General features: G+C 33.2%; 1 protein-coding gene across 7 annotated transcripts in view; it reads left to right on the top strand.

The window, feature by feature from the left end:
- Positions 1–20,860, top strand: part of LRRC4C (leucine rich repeat containing 4C) — an 817,554-nt gene that overhangs the window by 318,678 nt on the left and 478,016 nt on the right. For all 7 annotated transcript variants that reach the window (XM_039343308.1, XM_039343314.1, XM_039343307.1 and 4 more), the window contains one exon: positions 14,122–14,206. The gene's annotated coding sequence lies outside the window, so the exon portion shown is untranslated. The remainder of the gene's footprint in view (positions 1–14,121; positions 14,207–20,860) is intronic.

The raw sequence follows: 20,860 nt of genomic DNA, 5'->3' as shown, positions 1-20,860 counted from the left end.
AAGAAAGATAAATGGAGTGAACAGTATGTCAGAATTTCATCAGGAAAGGGGAAAGATATAGAATTGGTTTAGAGATGTAAACTTAGAAATGCTTTGGATTTTCTATGGTGGATACAATTTGATTCCATTGAATTTCAAATAGGATTCATTCAATATGGGAAACAAGAATGGGAATCTGTAGTCTTTTAGACATTTTTGGATTAATCCTTCATTATCACCATGCTTTGGATGAAACCTGCATTACAAAATGCAGACACTGGCTATGAATATAAAGCAGATTGTGATCTTCAGTATGTTATTGGGCTATAATTCTTTTAATTTTAAAAAGACATTTGCTTTGTTTTTGTAAAAATAAAAACAGAACATGTGGAAATAATGTACTGGCAAATGTTTTATTCCTTCTCATTGGACAAATAGTTCTTTGACAACTAGATGGTTTGCATAAGAAGCAATTTTGGTAATATTAAAGAGGGCAAAGAAGGATGTGTTGCCTTTTCTGTGACCTTCATTCCTAGCAGCAATATTATTGGCTAAAAAAAAACAAGCTCAAATAAATTTGCAGCATTTTCACACCTTGGCAAAAGATAAGGTGACCAACTTTTTTACAATGAAAAGGAGGACACAAATAAATTGAAGAAAAAATATCTTAAATAAAAGAAACATTTTATTCATTGCAACAGTAATACAGAATACACTATAATAGGATAAATGCATAATAAAAACATTTGCAACAATAACATTTTATATTGTAATCATGTTTACATGCTGCACCCCTGCCCGCAGCCGCCCTGCCAGCACGGTTGGCCCGCCGTGTAGAGCAGGCCCCGCAACTCCCAAAGCACCAGCTGCACTGGCTCTGGCCCAGGGGGGCAGCCTGCTGTCAACACACCCCACTTGCAACTGCCCTGCCAGCACCACCATATAGAGCAGGCCCCGCAGTTCCCACAGCATGGGGGCAGCTGGCCACCACCCCCACCCGCAGCAGCCCCGCTGCTCCTGCCTCTTGCACCCAAAGCCATTATTGCCCTAGCAATAATCAAGATCAAGAGAAGGTTACAGTGGCATCACTGCTCCAGTCTCCTCCAGGTATCTTTGGGACTAACTAGGAGATGGTGTAGTTGGGTAGCAGGGAGGGGTGCAAAGTTGCTGCCAATTCACCTTCATTGCTGACAACTTACATGTGCCAAGTTTGCTGGCTGGGTGTTTTGGCGTGCTCAGCAGTAATTCCTATTGGCTTTTGAAAGCCAATAGGAGTAGCACAGCTCATGTAAAAGTTGAAAAAAAAAAAAACATCAAAAAAAGGTGCCGGAACACCATTCTGAGCATTCTATGAGAAAAAAAAAAAGCCCTGCAGATTAGTCTTCAAATATCGAAAAGGAGGACATTTTGAGGGAGGACAGAACTCACAAAAGGAGGACTGTCCTCCCTAAAGGAGGACGGTTGGTCACCTTACAAAAGAAGACTGCTTTTTCATACACATTTTTTTTCCTGATCTGTAATTTTGAATCATACTTTTCATTTATAAATTTTAATATGAGATATAAAATTGGCTCTTATAATGAATACTTGCAATAAACACCACATTGTTCCCATGTGATTGCAGAATTCATTTCCACACAAAGCATTTAGAGAGGTAGAAGGAAGAGCACACTACTAAGTCAAATTCTAGGTCGAGAGAAAAACACAAGGGAGAGTTCTGATTATGAGACACTGAAAGTCAATATATGTTATGCTCTATTCTAATACAGGAACACTATTTACAGCTCACTCTCTCTCCCGCCTATCTATAATTAATTAACCCATCAAGTTTAAAGGACTTTCTAAGTCCATTAAGAATTTGTTTGCAATGCATCTGAGATATTGCACTAACTGAAGCTGGCAGTATTTGTAAAAAAAATGTGGTGCAAGAGGTTTCACCTGCTAAATACATATTGAACCAAGGATGTGCTGATCAAATGGCTGGGGAGATTCAATACAGAGGAATCAATTTTTTAAAAAAGATCCTCTGAACATGAATAGCCACAAGAAAATTATTAAAACATTTAAGAAATAGAAGAAAGTTATTTGCTTTGAACATTTAGCTATTTCCTTAAATTGTATAAATTCTGCACATGACTGCAGTGACTGACACCATAAATTTAATTTAGTGCCAGATGTTTGTTTTTAATGTGTATTGTTTTAATATGGGTTTGTATATTCTTTTAATATGTGATTGGGAGTTGCCAAAATTGGGTTATAAGATACTAGCTATATAAATTATTCCAGCTATAATATTAGGCAAGTTGAACTTTTAGACACTAGTAAATGTATAACAGCCTCATTGAAGTAACTTCATTTAACATAAATACCTCTAAAATTAATAGATGTACCTAAAGTCTTAACCTCAAAGAGATCTGTATCAAAATTCCTGGAATAAATGTTCAGGAACCCTGGGGTTACATAAGATATTAGCTCAGTATAGCAATAATGTCTATTAATCCTAATTTTGTCATGAAGTCTATGTTGATACTTGTTAATAAATAGAAACATTTGTGTAATGATTTATCAATTTATCTTCTACCTTTTCTTCAAATGTTATATTGCTTGAGGATAAATTTGCCAACAAAGAATATGTACATAAAGGGGCCCTATAGTGAGAGGAATAAGATATATAAGTAGTATAATACTTTTAGAATATATGAAATGTTAAAACATTAAGAGGGTCTATTTAAATGAAAAGTTTGGATATTTAAAGGTAATGAATTTTGAGAAAATTATGACTGGTAAGAGAGGTCTGAATTCTGAGGGGAAACTAAGCTTCAATAGGAACTTGAAAACAGGACATATAATGATTTAATAAGATGACTTTTATAAATACAATGGAAATAAGCTGATTAAAAATGTTATATGTTGATGCTATTATTATATGCATAAATACTAAAAATGTTTATATTCAACTTGGTTTGTACTGAAAATATTAAGAATTATATTTGTTTAACATAGACAAAAGGAGAATATTACAAGAAGAAGAGAGGATCAAGAAATATATTACCAACATATTGATTAATTGTAGAAATTAATTATCATTGATTGTTTTAAATATATGAACCCAGACAACACATTGTTCACAAAGCACTAAAGATTGTTACTGTAGAAAATTAATAAAATATATTTAAAATGAAAAAGAAAGAATATGTATGGAATGGATGCACATCCCCAATTTTGTCACTCCAATATTCTTCTTCAAATATGGATGCTGCAAGCAGCCATTCATTCGTTTGTTTTATAAACGGGAAATTAGCATGAAGACATCATATAGAAAAATTAACAATGTTAAACAGGAAAGAATCAGATGGTATTTTGTAGTGTTGTTGTAAAAGATATCCTTCATGATAAGAAAGTCTGGAATGGGGAATATTTTCTACTTATAAGAAATGCTTTTATTATTCAAATAATTTGTTTTTTTTGCAATCACCACAACTGATTTTTATATATACCTTCAAGCTGTTAAAGAACCATTTGCCATATAGGAAGGAATAAAATGTCTTTCCAAGCATGATTTCCACAGATACCTTTTTTGATTTATAAAGAACAGAGCACATTTCTTTAAAACAAAGATTTCATAGAGCCATACAGCAGAATAAAATTTCAAAACTGTCTTTGCCACAATACAATATCCAGCAGATCAACCCGGTGTAGCTCAATAACATATTGAGGGTCATAGGCTATTTTAGATTTAAGGCTCAGCATCTGCATTTTCTGGTGCAAGTCTCACCCAATTTACAACATTAACCCAAAAAGATCCTGAAAAGTACAGCCCTCCCCCCATTGCTTCAATAATAAATGAAATACATTTGAACTTTAATGAAATCAAAATGTACCCTCCATAGGTCATAAAAATCAATAAAATTCCCAAGTTTACAATCCAAACTTGACAGGTTTCCATCCATTGCATCTTGTCCTACCTCCAGGTGCTTTAGACAATAAGTTGATCCTCTGTTCTTTGCAGCAGCCCCTTAGATATTGGAATACTGCTATCATGTCACCCCTAATCTTTCTTTTCATTAAACCAGACATACCCAGTTCCTTCATGTTTTAGCCTCCATTCTCCTAATCATCTTTGTTACTCTTTGCACTCCTTCTAAAGTCTCAATGATTTTTTTTTTTATACTGAGGCAATCAAAATTTAATGCAGTATTCTAAGTGTGGTCTTACAAAAGCATTATTATGCCTGATTCAAACAAATTGCTGATCCAGTTGATCTCTCAAGTACTGCAGAAACTTTCAGTGGGCAGCAAAAAAAGAAGAAAGGACAAAATATTCTTTAAGTTGGAGAATAATAGAGGTTCCCTCCCCTAACACATCCATAAAATTCACAGGACTGCAACATTTCCCTAAGAATAATGTAGAAGGAAATGTAGAAGTCACTTAAAGTAAAACATTAAGGTTTTTTTTTTTAGGCTGTAAAGAATGTCAAGAGATGTAAATAAAGAAAATACAATAAATATTATTGGTGGGTGGGAATGGTGAGATACATTTCTAAACAAGGAGATGCTGAAGTAGAATCAGGAGATTATCATACATAGCAGCAGCAGCATTTAAAATAATCTACTATCACTTTCCACTCATAATAGTACTTCAAGTAATTAATAGGAAGCCAAGCAGCAAGCAAGCAAGCTCTTTCATAATCAGAGAGAAGGAAAACTACTCAGTGACCCAGCTGCGATTCCGTGCTTTAATAAAATCTCTTACTGTTTGCTCAAGAGTGATTGTGCCAATGCACATCAGAGGCACAGTGTGTTGTCAGCTGTTGCTGTCATTTTCTCTTTTGACCGGTATTATATTGTCCTTGACCAAGAATATTCTACTAGCTGGAAACAAATTTCTGATGTCTCCTGATGCAAATAGTTCTTTTTTCCCCCTCCATATATTTTTTCTGTTTGTCTTCCTTCCTTTCCTTTCCCATACAGTTTCAAAAGAAAACAGGTAGTCATTTGACTCATACATTGTCCCAGACTGTTCTAAAACAGATACACCACAATGTTCACCTGGGCAAAAGCATATTTTCACAACTTAGACTCCAGAACTATATTTTAAAACCTCAAAGCCCTTGAAAGCTCTTGTAGCATCTCCAAAATTTGCCAGTGGCATCCATCCATCCATCCATCCATCCATCCATCCATCCATCCATCCATCCATCCACTAAAATATGAGAGAAAGCTATCACATGAATGAAATAAATACAGTAGATGGGAAGTAATTTTAATCACATTTTAAGTAATTAATTTATATTTAGTTAATTTAATGAGATTTTAATTCTGATTCAATTTGAATTAAATACAATCAAATAAACATGTCACAGCATTTGCTTTCTTTGCTTTTGTCCTAGTCTCTTCCCTGCTTTTACCTGATCTTGTTTCCTTCTTGAAATGTAGCCTTCAGCATTATTATTAAAAGATGAATAAACCCTTGGTTCTTGATTAAGGCCAAAAAAGCTCCTCAGAAAGTCTGAGTTTCTAGGTTTGAAACTTCAAAAGGGGAAAGAGACATTCCCTATAGGTATTAAATTCAGCACAAGAAAATTGGTCCTGTCAAATTAACAATCAGTTGGCATGAGGTATTGCTAAAAATTAACAGTCCCATTTTGAATTCATTCAAGGGAGGATATGTTTAATACCGAACATTTCAATGTCTATTATGAATGTGAAATGTTTACTTCAATGTTAGCAATGCTAAATTTGTGGTGCCTCATGGCTGATTTGATTTTTAGAGGGTTTAGATTCTCATTTCTGTGTCTTGGTATTTTCAGAATAGATCAAATGATCTTTTAGCAAATGTTGTGACCTGTTCTCTGTCATGAAAAATGCATTGAGAAATTGATTTTTTTAGATTTGTTTCACTTCAACAGTTATTTTCTTATAAGCATGTAAACTCTGCATGGGTATGCAGAAAGAAGATGATCAAAAGTCAAAAAATCAAGATGATGCTACAATTGTGCAAACAAAGCTCCACCTGTAGATAGATACATAGATAGACAGACAGATAGATGATAGATAGATAGATAGATAGATAGATAGATAGATAGATAGATAGATAGATAGATAGATAGATGGATGGATGGATGGATGGATGGATGGATGGATGGACGGACGGACGGACGGACGGACGGACGGACGGACGGACGGACGGACAGACAGACAGACAGACAGACAGACAGACAGACAGACAGACAGACAGACAGACAGACAGACAGATAGATAGATAGATAGATAGAACCTGACATATTTAAAAATAGGTGGAGCTTTGTTTGCATCATCCTAGCCAGTATCTTACTTTTACGTATACCTGATCAATACCCTAATATTTTAGTCTGATATTTTTGGACATCCTGAGATACATTTATTTAACACACTGTTTTTGAGGAAATAAAATTCACATAAAATTCTCTAACAATTAGGAATAGTATTAATCTAATATATTCACTATTTTAATCAATGGAGACCAAACACTTTTAATATCAGTTAAAATTCACACATGTAAATACACTTTATTTCATACCTACAAAAATATAAATTATGTTGTTTATTTTGTTGTGGAAAGATCTGAATTTTCCATATTTTATTATGATTTCCCAAAATAGCAATAGCACTTAAACTTATATACCACTTCATAGTGCTTTACAGCCCTTTCTAAGCTGTTTACAGAGTCATCATATTGCCCCCAACAATCTGGGTCCTCGTTTTACCAACCTTGGAAGGATGGAAGGCTGAGTCAACCTTGAGCCAATGAAAATCAAGTTACTGGCAGTCAGCAGCAATACTGCATTCTAACCACTGCACCACTGGCTCTTAAGAAGGCAAGATCCAACTTGGTAAACCACCCAGACATTTAGGAGCTAAATTTTGCAGTAGTTTGTAGCATTCCATCAGCAATTTTCATAGATTCTGATTTTGCTATTGCTTATTGTTCCTGATTCAATATACCATCTGTCTACTCTGCTACAAGCTGAGATTATTACATAGCATTTGCCCGTCTATAACACATTTAGCTAGCTTTGTTGAATTGTCTTGGCTATTGTCATCAACTCCTCATTCAAAGTCTAGAATTAGATTGTTATTGTGCAGGATCAAGCTATTTCTCACTGTGTCAGCCTATTGCTTATCAATTTGTCATTAAATTGCTCATCAATTTGTCATCAAATAGCTATTTCATGTCTTGCCAGGTTATTGCTTTTCAGTACCGCTTTCAATAAACATTTGGCTAACTAATACTAGGCCAATATCCATATATATATAAAATGTGAAATGGGAAGCAAGTTGGATAAACAACTTGATGTCTTCCAGATATTTTGGATGACAACTCCATATTTCCTTGCTATTGGCCATGCTTGTTGAGGCCAGTAGCAAATATCTTTCCAAATATCTAAAGACAATCTAGCTATATACATCTTGTGTACTCATCAGATAAAAGAGAATGAATCCCAAATGGCCAAATGCATTATAGGAATTCTGTTGTTTTGTAGATTTGTCCATAGCTAAACTAAGTAAATATCTGTCTATCTGTCAGATTTGGGGAAAATAAGAATGTAACTTTTGGAATAATATGTTTATTTTAGATATCATAATTATTATGTAATGAAATGAGGGAAATTAAGGTTACCTGAAGTGTAAACAATAGGGTCATTTAAGGCTAATTGGAATATGGTAATTGGAATTATGTAAAGCTTAAAAACAGGACATGGATCTGTATAAGTATTATTTATTTATTTATTTAATAAAAAATAAATAAATAAATTATGTAAAGCTTAAAAACAGGACATGGATCTGTATAAGTAAAATGTTATTGATAAATGTATTGATTGATTGAGCTTTATTTAGAAATGTATTAAATTTAATATGTTATATTAATTAAGGGAAATAGGGAATCTTTAAGGTGTTAACCTGAGGAATATATCTATGACTTTCTTATTGGATTATTGATTACCCCATAACCACATTGTTTCCTAAGCACTTGGATGTAAAAATTGAAAAATTAATTAAACTTGTTTTAAAAAAAAGAAGGACTTAATAGATGGACAAAAATGCCAAGTCCAGCCTAACCATCTGGCTGATGCTGTCGCCAAATATAAAAACTCTAGATAAAGAGTATGTTTATCCCACCAAGCTAGAATATTTTATATAATTCTTAAAATAATATTCTGTAGAATAGAGTAAATTTCAAAAGCGAACATTTTGATAACACAGTTGTTGAATATAAGCTTGTATAACAACTAAGATGGGGTCATCAATCCATGACTCTTTTTCTTTCCCCATTTCTTGTATTCAGAAGTCTAAAATTGTACTGCTAGAATTGATCCCTGTATCATTAGTATTACACGGATGACATATGACATAAACATTGTCCAAACAAACAACAAGCATCTCAACCACTCCATTTCTGTTTAAACATTTACTGGAATAAAAAAATTAAAAGCATTTAGTCCATTTAGTCTGTTCTTCTTTCTAGTGGTGTATTGCTGAATTCCTTACATACTTATTGTGAAACTAAAAATGTTGGTATCACCAATAATGGAGGCATGATCTGTGCAAGCAATCCATCACATCTATGTCAGAGCAAATGGATCGATCTTCTGGAAACCATCTATATTTTTTATTGCAGGGTTTAAGAAAGATTACACAGCATCCCATAGACCATCAAAACTTCAAAAACAAATCAATGTGTGGAGCACTTCCCAAGGTCTGACTTTGGGTTTTATTGTAATTCCAATGGAAGTGATGTTGTAAAACACTATGCTTTGTTGCTTCCCCCTACAACATTTTTATCTTTGATATGTTGCACCCTTCAAAACAATAAAGAGGATATTGTATCCCTGCCCCCAGTCTCTCTTTTTGCACTACATAGTCCAGTTCTACTGCCATCCCAACATGGTTAAAAGAGAACTTGCACTCACAAAACATTTTGGGGACTTAATTTTAAAATAGTAATTTGTTTTACTCTCTCAATTATCTGATTTAAATGGAGAGCATGCATAGGATAAGAGATAATAAACATGCAAGTATCATACTTACTTACATATATGAGCCCCTGGCATGATACACCTCAGTCAATAAGAACAAAAGGCACTGTTAAGAATATCCAGCATGTTCAAAACTGGAGGAAGAAGCATTTCTGAAGTCATCTCTATTCTGGAATCCTTTTGTCATGGATCTATTAAAACTTGAACACACATTTTATAAAATCCAAGACTTTTATGACATTTAACTAATACAAACATTCCAGTTAAGCAAAATGAGTTGCTTCTGAGAATTTCATTTTTTTTCGTATGAGAAGGTTGTCTCACATTTTTTTTTAATTTCCTACATCTTCATTTCTTCTTTCTTTTTCAACTCATCATAACTTCCAAAAGTTAGTCTGTCTTAACTGAATGTTTTTACTTATTATCACTTGTAAAGCTTGGTCTTCTTGAACCAAGCCTAGATGTTATTGGGGCTTGGTTTCCAAAGGAAATGCTTGATGACACATGCTTAATTAATGAGATTTCTTTCTTGCAACATACCATATATGGGATAAAAGCATTGTGAACTTTCCATACATAATAATAATAATAATAATAATAATAATAATAATAATAATAATAAAGTTGGAAGGGACCTTGGAGGTCATCTAATCCAACCGCCTGCTCAGGCAGGAAACCCTATACCATTTCAGACAAATGGCTGTCCAGTCTCTTCTTAAAAACTTCCAGTGTTGGAGCATTCACCACTTCTGGAGGCAGGTTGTTCTAACTGTCAGGAAGTTTCTCCTTAGTTCTAGGTTGCTTCTCTCCTTGATTAGTTTCCATCTGTTGCTTCTTGTCCTGCCTTCAGGCACTTTGGAAATAGCTTGACTCCGTCTTCTTTGTGACAGCCCCTGAAATATTGGAATACTGCTATCATGTCCCCCCTCGTCATTCTCTTTGTTAAACTAGACATACCCAATTCTAGCAACCGTTCCTTATATGTTTTAGCCTCCAGTCCCCTAATCATCTTTGTTGCTCTTCTCTGTACTTTTTCTAGAGTCTCAACATCTTTTTTACATCGTGGTGACCAAAACTGGATGCAGTATTCCAAGTGTGGCCTTACCAAGGCATTGTAAAATGGTATTAATACTTCACGAGATCTTGATTCTATCCCTCTGTTAATGCAGCCTAGCACTGTGTTGGCTTTTTTGGCAGCTGCAGCACACTGCTGGGTCATATTTAAATGATTGTCCACTAGGACTCCAAGATCCCTCTCACAGTTACTACTATTGAGCAAGGTACCCCCTATACTATACTTGTACATTTAGTTTTTCTTGCCTAAATGTAGAACCTTACGTTTTTCACCATTGAATTTCATTTTTCTATCTTATCAAGTAGTAGGTTGTGATGTACTTTATTAAAATGTTTTATTCAAAATAAAGACAAGTATAGCATTTAGCATTTCCTTCCAATTCTTTTTTTATATTATTTAGTTTCCAATTCTTTTACTTGATTGATCATCTTAAGCTTGTCTGTGACAAAAGCAGCTAAAGAAATGTGGCCTATTGGGTTAAGGAAAGCTTTTTACAAGCCTGCCATTTGCCAAAAACAATGACATGTTTTCAGTGGCAGTTCAAATCAAGTTTGATCCCAAGATTCATCTCAATTCACTCTTCTGATGTACTTCAATCACTTATCTCTGTAGAATTGTCATTTATCTTCTTGATAAATTGAGCAATTTGACAATATGATTTAAAAACTCTATGGAATACTTCCTTTGATCTATTCTTGCTATTATTTAGGATCTAAGCCTAAGAATTATCCATAAGTGGGATGATGTGTGTGTGTGTGTGTGTGTGTGTGTGTGTGTGTGTGTGTGTGTGTGTGTGTGCATTTAGGCATATGATTTAGAATGTGCATATACAAAAAGCTTTGTTTTAAAAAGTTAGAAGAATAAAAGATAAGTGTGAATAAAAGTGACATATTTGTGACATAGATAAAGTCAGAGTGAAAGAAATTATATGAGAGAAATTATTTGTTACTAAGAGACCAATCCTTATAATTGTTAGGGAGGAAAAAACCTAGTTCTGGTTTTGCATCCCCATGCCTTTTTCTTTCTATTTTACCTATGGGGAACAAAACAGTACAATCTGTATCAGTAGTCTGAAGAAAGTTAAAGGGTTATCAATGAATTCTAATGACTATTATTTGATCATTGATTACCTTGTACTCAAGACTGTATTTGCTATATAGCCATCTCACTATGAAAACTATACATTGTTCCTTCTTCATTATTTGTATCTTAATTAGTAAACCAGTGAATTTTAATTCTCTAATTTTAAAAACATGAATTTACATTCAATTCACTTAATCTGTCAATGTATATAACTTTTCCATGTTTACACTTTATATGTTCCTACTTGTACTTGTCTCTCATTTAACTTCAGATTTTATTTTCTTGCATGGCAGCATCAGTACTAGACATTCATGTTGGGTTTAGGGGGCAGTTAGCATGATCTCTATGTCTTCTGTGATTATATCCTAGGATTCTTCATATATGTCCCGAGGAACGTCCCCCCCATGGATATTATGTGACATTCAAGCGATTACTTCACTGTGTATATTTAACTTAGTTGCAGTCAGACAAGTTAAGTAAAATATTGTGGCAAAAGCTTCATGATAGAACAATGTTTCCATCCTGCAGATAAATTAAGAAGGACTTCCAATTGTCTAGAGTATCATGAAAGGATATGTTATTATTCAAGTATTTAGTCTTCAGCTTTACATAAAATTTGGAAACACTATTTTAATAAATTTGATTTAATTTTCATTAATTGTTGGACCTATATTTGATTCTATTCATTAGAAGAAAATATTTATCAGGTGTAATTCCAATATGCCACCATTAGGTAAAATCATCATGTAGCTTCGGGTCAACAATTTATCCTTTTTACTAGCCCTGTGTGGCTATGGCCAGAAGTATGTATTTGTATTCCTTTCCAATGGCCTCTGACAATCTATTTTTTTTTTTTAAAAAAAAATCTACTTTTGTTTTTCTGCAGTGATACAATTCCTTTTGGATACTAATCATATTGTATAGGCTTTGGTTTTTATTTTATTTTACTCAACAGATATCATAAAATAAAGGAAGTACATGTGCTTCTATACTTGCACAATAGAGCTTAAGAATTATCATTTAGTTGCATTTAAGAGTGGTAGAAATGAAATTTGAAATTGTTCTGGGTAATCATTGTTTAAACATCATTTAGAATTTCTTGCTTTGCTTTACTGTTGTACATGACAATAAATTAAAAAATAATAATTTGTGAAAATGCAAGGAGTAGAATTATTCCCTTCAATACTGAAATGGATAGAAAAAAATATTGCTTAAAACCTGTCAAATTTGTGTTCTTTAATATTATCTTGATTTAAAAAAATGTGTGCTTTATTTAACAATAGAAATTTTACCATTTGTGTTCTGATTAGACGTCAACATAGAAACTTATATTCAGACACCATAAATAACTGTTTAATGTCTAGTCTGAAAAAAAAATCTTCACTTTACTATGGAAGTAAATTGATATATAAAGTAAAACTTCCATATAAAAATTATTTACTTTAGGGAGGAATAATATTCTTAATTTATGCAAAGTATGATAAGCAGACCCCACTACAGATTTTAATTGACTTTAATTAAGGCTTCTGTCTGCTTTCTATGTTTTTCAAGTTGACATTTCATCTCTTCTTTCTATATCATATTTATGGTTTTTGCATCAGTTTGCTTCTGCATTTGTGATTATTACTATTTTGCAAACAACGTTCTCCCATCTATGGCTATTTTTAAAATATTTTCTTATACAAGTTTTTTTTTAATTATAAATATAAAGAAGTGAAAATCAGTGTTCTACCTTGCAAAACTGTTCAGTGTTTGTTAAAATGGGAACCATTTCATTTGTTTCACTTCTCTCCGGCCATGTTCTATCTTTATTTTATTTATTTTTACTCATCTTGCCTGCTTTTGTTTCTAAGGAATGGTAAGTTTTCATTTTCCCCTTCCTTGATGTTTTTCAAGTTTTGCATTTAAAATAGTAATTGAGAACAAATTCATTACTAAAATTGACGGTGGTGATAGAAATCTACTCTCTTCCAAGGCACTAAGGAACTAATCTCTGGCAATTCTACTAGTTTCATAATTTCCTATTCTATGCAACTAGAACCTTGCACTCAGCCATAATAGAATTCAAAGGGTTCCTAATTAATCACAAACCAGTAACAATAGTGCTATTGTTAGGAAATCATGATTGCTGTGATAATTTGTTTGTTTTCAGTAGTTGAATCCATATTTTATAAAGAGTTTTTTTGTTTGCTTGTTTACTTCATCATGAGGAATCAGAAGAAATACTTTTTATATAGTCCTCTGTAGGTACTATGTTGAATTCAGTTGACATGCTTAGGGGGTTCTTAATTATTCATAAATAACAATTCAATGGATTTCAGAATCTATGCTCTCAAATGACCAGGACTAGAAGCAGCCAAATGGTCTTTTTACATGCTAAAAATAGACTTTATGAGATAGATATAGAATGCTAGATTCATTTTTCCATGGGAAGCAGAGAAAATAATCATGTCATCTCCTTTCACTTCTTAAAGAACATAACTCAGAACTGGTAAGTTAAAGTATTCTTCACTAATAGAAAAAGAGAATTTTGATTATCTACTGATTAACTTTACAATAATGGTCATCCCAATAAATTCCTTGAGTAACAACTGAAGTAATTAAATGCCAGGAATGTATCACATATATGGTTTCTTATTAACAGTGCTGGACTATTTCATTGATTTCATTTATTGAAAGCACTTAATTGTACTCAACACAGCAACACTTGGGGGGAGGATGAAAAATCTGGAACTGTGTAACTTATGCACCATGTATTTTAGCAATGAAGATATCATGTAATTTTCTTTAAATTCTGAACTGCATTCTAATAAATATTCAAGCATCACCAAAATTAATGAGGGATAAACAGGACTCTTGCTTGATGGATTTTATTTTCAGGTAAAAAATGATTCTATAGTGCAATTTAAATCCAAGCTAGGATTATTTAAATTTGCATTCTGAGCATTTATTGCTTCATTCTTTTCAGAAATTATCTCCTACAAATGATCATGCTGACATAAAGATATGAAAACCAAAGAAGATGTCATTTGACTGGGTATACTGAGCATTGTGTAAGTACAGTGTATAATTTATTTGCTTCGTAGAAGTTATTTCCATATGGATGATATTTATGAATGGTTTTTATCAGAAGAGATATTCATCTCTCTGCAGTCCCACTATACAGGATTTATCTGAAGGAAGTTCTAAAAGGAACAAGACACTCTTCAAAATTGTAGGCTTCAAAATGGTTTGGGAAAAAGCTAGGTCATTGTGATACATTGTGAGAATATTTAACAAGAAATTTCTTTTACTTCATAATTAAAATATCTGTCTTCTGAGAAAAGAAATTAATTACTGACAAATCCAAAGAAAGAATATTTCTGCTTCTATCAAAATGCTCTTAAAACTCCTTAAAGAATTGAATATATTGGTACATTTACAAGCTAATAAAACATATGAACACAAACATTTTCTTGGGTATTATTTCATTTGTGCTTATAATGATTGTATATGGTTATAATTATCAATCAATTATCTTCAAAACATGTTAGCATAAGATACCTGCTATAGATGAGTTGGAAAGTATCTAGGATAACCTATCCTAATTTGGATCCGACCTGCCATTTTAGATTATAATTGTCATCAGCCAATTAGTGAACCAGCTCAGCAACAAAGTTCTTGGCTATATTAGACAGAGCTGGTAGAAAAAGTAGTTTGGGAAGAGACCATATTATATGTCTATATCATTCAGTGTAACTTTGTCCTGAAGATTTCACACTGGACACACTGAAAGAGGATGCAATGTTTGTAAGCTGCCCAGAGTGACCTCTAGGCAAGATGGTTGGAAAACAAATCTAATAAATAAATAAAGAGGAGAGGTGGGCCTTGTAGATGTTGAAAAACATTATAGCATAATTTATTATAGCATAATTTTTGATGCTATAATTAGCATTTATTATGTGATTTCCATAAAGGTTATTCACAGTTCTAAGTATTCAAAGAACAGATGTGCACAAGCATAAGATTAGACCTGGTTTGTTCTAATCAGTTTTCATAAGACCAGGCTGACAAGGTTTTGTATAGTATGAAAATTTGTGCTTATCATACTGAGAATATATTTCATACAATCAAAGTTAAAAAGTCTCTCCGCTAGTCCTTGACCCAACAGGAAACTATACTGGCATAACTAAACACTAACACTCTCTCCTTAATTATATCTACCTATTCCATGAGGTCCATCAGGAGGTGCCTGTTCACGTCCTGTCTGCTACTGTTATTCCATCTGATGAGATCTAATTACACTGTATGTATGATGCTGATCCATTGTCCTGTGATTTTATTTATATTTGTGTTCAATTGATTTTTCACTTTTTGTTTGTTTTAATTAGTGGTTGTACATCACTCAGAAACACATTTGAGAGATGAGTGGCAATATAGATCTGATGAGAGAGAGAGAGAGACAGAATGTGTTGACCCAGTTGTGAACTCCATCCCATCAGGGCATTAGGCTTGCAAATGGTGCTGTTATTTTTATGTGTACAGTGTTGTAAGGATTGAAATTAGTGGAGTCTCCCATATTTGCTTTTTTTCTCCCTCCTTTAGCATCACTAGCTGGCAGAAAGAAAGAAAAATATCCGCTGAAGACTCTTCTTAAAAGTGGATCTATAACTTATGGAGAAAATTAATTTTGATACATGAGTGGACTACCAATTTTAGAAATCTGTATTCATTATATTGGGTGAAGGTGCGTCTAATACACAAATAAAAGTGTGTAGAAAAATGACATTTTAAAAGTAATGTCAAGATTTTGGAATCATTTTTTTAATGCACACTGATGAAGAAAGAGGTCAAAATGAATTAAAGTTGGAAAAATAAGTACTGGTAATTCATTACTGTCTTCTTTAAGGAATTCTTACTTATCCTAAGCTCAGTTTCCTATTAACTGGATTCTTATTATTGTTTTGAGTTTATTAAACTTGAAATACAAAGTATCCAGATTAAACTTAGTTAAAATTAAGAAGTATTATATTATATTATATTATATAGTCACTATCTCCGATATTCCTGTTACTTGGCTTACCTTGATTGTTTTGCCTCTTAATACCAAGGTAGCCAGAATTGGCATATTTAACATGTAATGAGCACAGTTCATCTCAGTGTGGTTATACCTTTGAAGCCCCTTATTTTAAACACCAAAGTGCATTTGCCGTGATAGCCACAATGCATTGACTTTCATCTAATCCACTATTTATACAGTCATTTCATTTTATTATCTTGATGATGGGAAAAGCTAAGATCCATAAAACATGTTATGTTTTATTATGTGTATGACGGGAGGAAACATAATCCATAAAACACATTTTATTTAATTTTTGTACCTCTTGAAAGTCGTGTGGCACTAGGCACTCTGTATGTTTATGCATTTTGTCTTACAGGCCACTTCTAATTAAAAGACAGCTAACTCCACCCTTGAGCATTGTGAACTATTTACCATTTTAAAGAAACAAATAAAATGCAGCAAAGAAATGTACAATGATATGATTTAGAGACATGGACAAACCTTTGTTTATTGAGTCTCCAACTTCTATGCAAAGCAGCCATTTAGCTGGATAATAGAAATTATGTTGCAATCAATATGCTTCAGTCTGGGTTTCTTTCATATGCAGAGACCATAATAATACATCAAGAATATCATACTATTAAAAAAAAACTTTTGCAATAAAAATCATTTTTTATTCCAAACACATATTTTAGGCAGGAGTAATTATATGTTCTTTTGCTTCTAACAGATAGATTTATGCTTGCTTTTTGGAAACTTAAGTATTTTGGGGGCATGTCTACTCTAACAAGTAGCGATTTTCTCCATTGTGGGAAGGTGTAATCAGTTCTACTTCACACACATATTGAATTTGACTTAATGTTTGATAGCGCCTCTCTATTATCCATTAATCTTTTTCAGGATTATTTTAAGGGTCACATGCACTTTAATGAGTTAAAATAGAATTGTATTTTAATTATTTAATAATTATCATTATACTACAATATAATAATATAATAATTTCCATAACAGATAGTGAGTTTGGGTTGTTGATCTGTGGGAAAGGTATTTTGGGGTATTGTTTATATTTTTTATGTTTATACTGTTGTACCCTATCCAGAGTCATGTGACTAAGAGTGTATAAAAATAAATAAAGAAGTAATTATATAAATAAAAAATTAGAAATTAAAGTCTTCATGGGGAATTTTTTTTCTATATTTTTTATTTTATTCAGAACAAAGTTAAAATACAAAATACAAAACTAAATAAAAATCCTAGAAGACATAAAGGAGAAAACACAAAACACAGAACATTACAAAAGTGCATCAAAAAAACAAACAAACATATTATACACATTATCCCTTCTAGCTAAATACTGATTAATATATTACTACAACATTAATTTCCACACCTTGCAAAACAGGCCTTTCCAAAGTTTTTAAACTACTAAATATATTAACAGTTTGTTGATCTATCTTCTATAAGTCATATTAATGACAAAGTAGTTAACAGGAAAAACAATAATAGTAAAACAGAACCAAATTAAAGTTTCAAAGCGCTCTGATAACAAACTGTTATTGTAATCCATTCATAGAAAATTTACAATGGCATATTAACTATCCCAGATCATTCTAAAAGTTATAAATAGATTGTACTGGGTCAAATATCTATGTTTCTTCCTTAATATCCTCTCTTGTCAATTGCTGTTTAATTAAATGTAGTAAATTCAGTCTCCAGAAAAGGTCTATCTTCAAGTCAGAGTGCAAACAGAAGTAGTTACTAGTTAACTGTGATAAATCTATCCAGTTTCTCTCCATCTTAATAGAGGAAAAGAATTCCTTCCTAGAGAAAAGGAATTTGACTCCCTCTCAGGTTGTAATGTTGGAGAAGTATGCAAAATTAAATTTTGGAACAACAAATGAAATCCACTTGCTGGTTCTTCAACTGTGAGATTATATATTTGATCTGGAACTGGATCAAAGTCCTTTTGTTTATCTTTATCCAAAGGTAAAGATTCATATTCTGCCATTCTTTGAACAAATATTAGAATAGAATAGAGTTGGAAGGGACCTTGGAGGTCTTCTCGTCCGGTCCCCCTCTCAAGCAGGAGAACCTATACCATCTCAGACAAGTGACTGACCAGTCTCTTCTTAAAAACTTCCAGTGATGGAGCACCCACAACTTCTGAGCGCAAGGTGTTCCACTGGTTAATTGTTCTCACTGTTAGGAATTTTCTCTCTAATTCCAGGTTGCTTCTCCTTTGGATCAGTTTCCAATCATTGTTTCTAATCCTGCCCCCTGGTGCTTTGGAGAATAATTTGACCCCCTCTTCTTTGTGGCAACCCCTAAAATACTGGAATACTGCTATCATGTCAGCAGTTCTTCATATGTTTTAGTCTCCAGGCCTTGGATCATTTTAGTTGCTCTTCTCTGAACTTTTTCCAAGGTCCCAACATCTAAAATTGGTTGCAGTATTCCAGATGTGCTCTCACTAGGGTTTTATAAAGCGGTACTAATACTTCATGTGATCTTGATTCTATGTCAGGATTGTATTAGCTTTTTTGGCTGCTGCTGCACATTGCTGGCTCATAGTCAAGTGATCATCCACTAGGACTCTAAGATCCCTGTCACAGTTACTGTTTTTGAGCCAGGTCTCACCTAATCTGTACTTATATCTTTGATTTTTCCTGCCTAAATTAAAACATTAAAACTCATTTTGTTGGATAGAGCCCATTGTTCCAGTTTGTCAAGATCTTTTTGAATCCTGAGCTTGTCTTCTGGGGTGCTAGTTATTCCTGTCAGTTTAGTGTCACCTGGAAATTTGATGAGTTCCCCTTCTTAAAGTTTGATCAAGTTTTTGTAAGAGAAATTCAGTTAAAAGCTGTATATTTCCCCACCTTTCTTTCTTAGATTTCAGGCACTTTATAACCATTTTAATCAGTGGACCTTAATCAAGGAACAAAGATAGATAGATAGATAGATAGATAGATAGATAGATAGATAGATAGATAGATAGATAGATAGATAGATAGATAGACAGAGAGATAGAGAGATAGAGAGATAGATAGAGAGATAGATATCTCCTCTATATTTCAATCCAAAATTATAAGCAAAATTCAATAGAAATAAACTCCAGGTTTTTTTGCAAATTCAAAAAATACAGAATCCAGTAATGACAATTTAATGTTCCATGCCGTGCTTTCCATACAAAGGAGACAAAGGTTATCCAGAACAATGTATATCCAAAGGAAAAAAAAGAAAAAAAATAGAGTCCAATAAGAGGTTGAAATAAGTCAGAATTCAACCGCTCACCAACTTTTAAAGCAAAAAGCAAAATAAAACAATAAAGTCAAAAAGTTAAAGTTAACATTCTGGCATGCTTAGAAAACAAAACTGCTTGATAGGAAGGTGGATATGCCCAGTGACAAAAGTCAATCGCTTCCAGAAGGAATTAGAATCTTCAAGACCCCCATTCCCCATTGGGTCCACAATTGTCCAAAAGTCATCTTGCATCACCTCTAAGTTCTCCCATTCAAAACCAGGGAGCAGAACTGCCAAAGAACCAGCTTTAGCAGTGAAATCAGCAGATCATAGATAACAGAAAAAAGAGACTCTTAGTGTGCAACAGCCATTTTGAAAGGGGAGCTTCTGGGGATTTTTCCCCCCATAAAGTAACATGGACAGCTTGGGGAGTGCCAAGCTCTAGCAAATAATTTGTAACAGCATAGAGCAGCAACAAAAGTTATAAGTTCAACTCAAAAGAACTATTTTTTTTAAAAAAAAAATGAAAATCAAAGGCATTCTGAAAATGAGATAGAAGGGGAACATCAACAACTTTTAGAAAAAAATAAAGATAAGCTTTGCTATAATATTAATTTCTCTCTGTGGGTGGGTATGCATACACACATACAGTATGCATACTATATTAGGCTAAGTTAGTTTCCAGAAATTTCTTTTTACTTTTCTAAAGTTTTGAGAACTTCATTACGTCTAACCAAAACATTAGAACTTTAAAACACCAGGAGTTTATTCATAGCAAAACTATAGAGCTGCAGGATAAATTTTAAGTGACTATAACATAGATGAGGTAGTACCAAATATTTTTTCTCCTATTGTGCTCTGCTGATTCGTAATGATTAATTTGTTCTGTTGCTTGCAAATAAATATTCATGTTCAAGTGAAGGTTGATTTGTGGATCTTGCCAGAAAAGAGTTCAAGAGTTCAGCTATTTCTGTGGTATTGTTCTTCTGATATGTGAAGTAGGCACATGTTCAGGTCAAGCCCCTCTATTTTCTATTTGCTGGAAATGATGATGTCATCTACTCTTTGTGGAGTATCTCCTTACAAATTGAGTAGGCTGCTTAAGATTTTAGTTGATGTAATCCAGTTTGTAGAAATTCATTGGCCAGGGATATTAATATATTTTAGAGGGGACAAAACTGCCAGATAGCATCAGTCTTGTCCCGTTTTTCAAGACAAGAACCCAAAGGATTGTTTGCCTTCAGTTGAAGTTTCACTCAGAGCTTAGACCAAAGTGTCTATGTAGAGTTGGCACATATGCTTCTAACCAGAAAAATAAAGCAGCACAAAGTGAGACAGCCCATGAGCTCTGCTTCAATATTTGAATCTGGGTATTTAAGACCACATAGGATGTACTTTGTAATAGTTGAAACATGGTTTTTGTAAT

Source organism: Crotalus tigris, unplaced genomic scaffold (assembly GCF_016545835.1).
Source record: "Crotalus tigris isolate CLP2741 ecotype Arizona unplaced genomic scaffold, ASM1654583v1 scf7180000017841.2860490, whole genome shotgun sequence".
Classification (NCBI taxonomy): Eukaryota; Metazoa; Chordata; class Lepidosauria; order Squamata; family Viperidae; genus Crotalus; species Crotalus tigris.
This window is presented reverse-complemented; position numbering and strand designations above follow the sequence as displayed.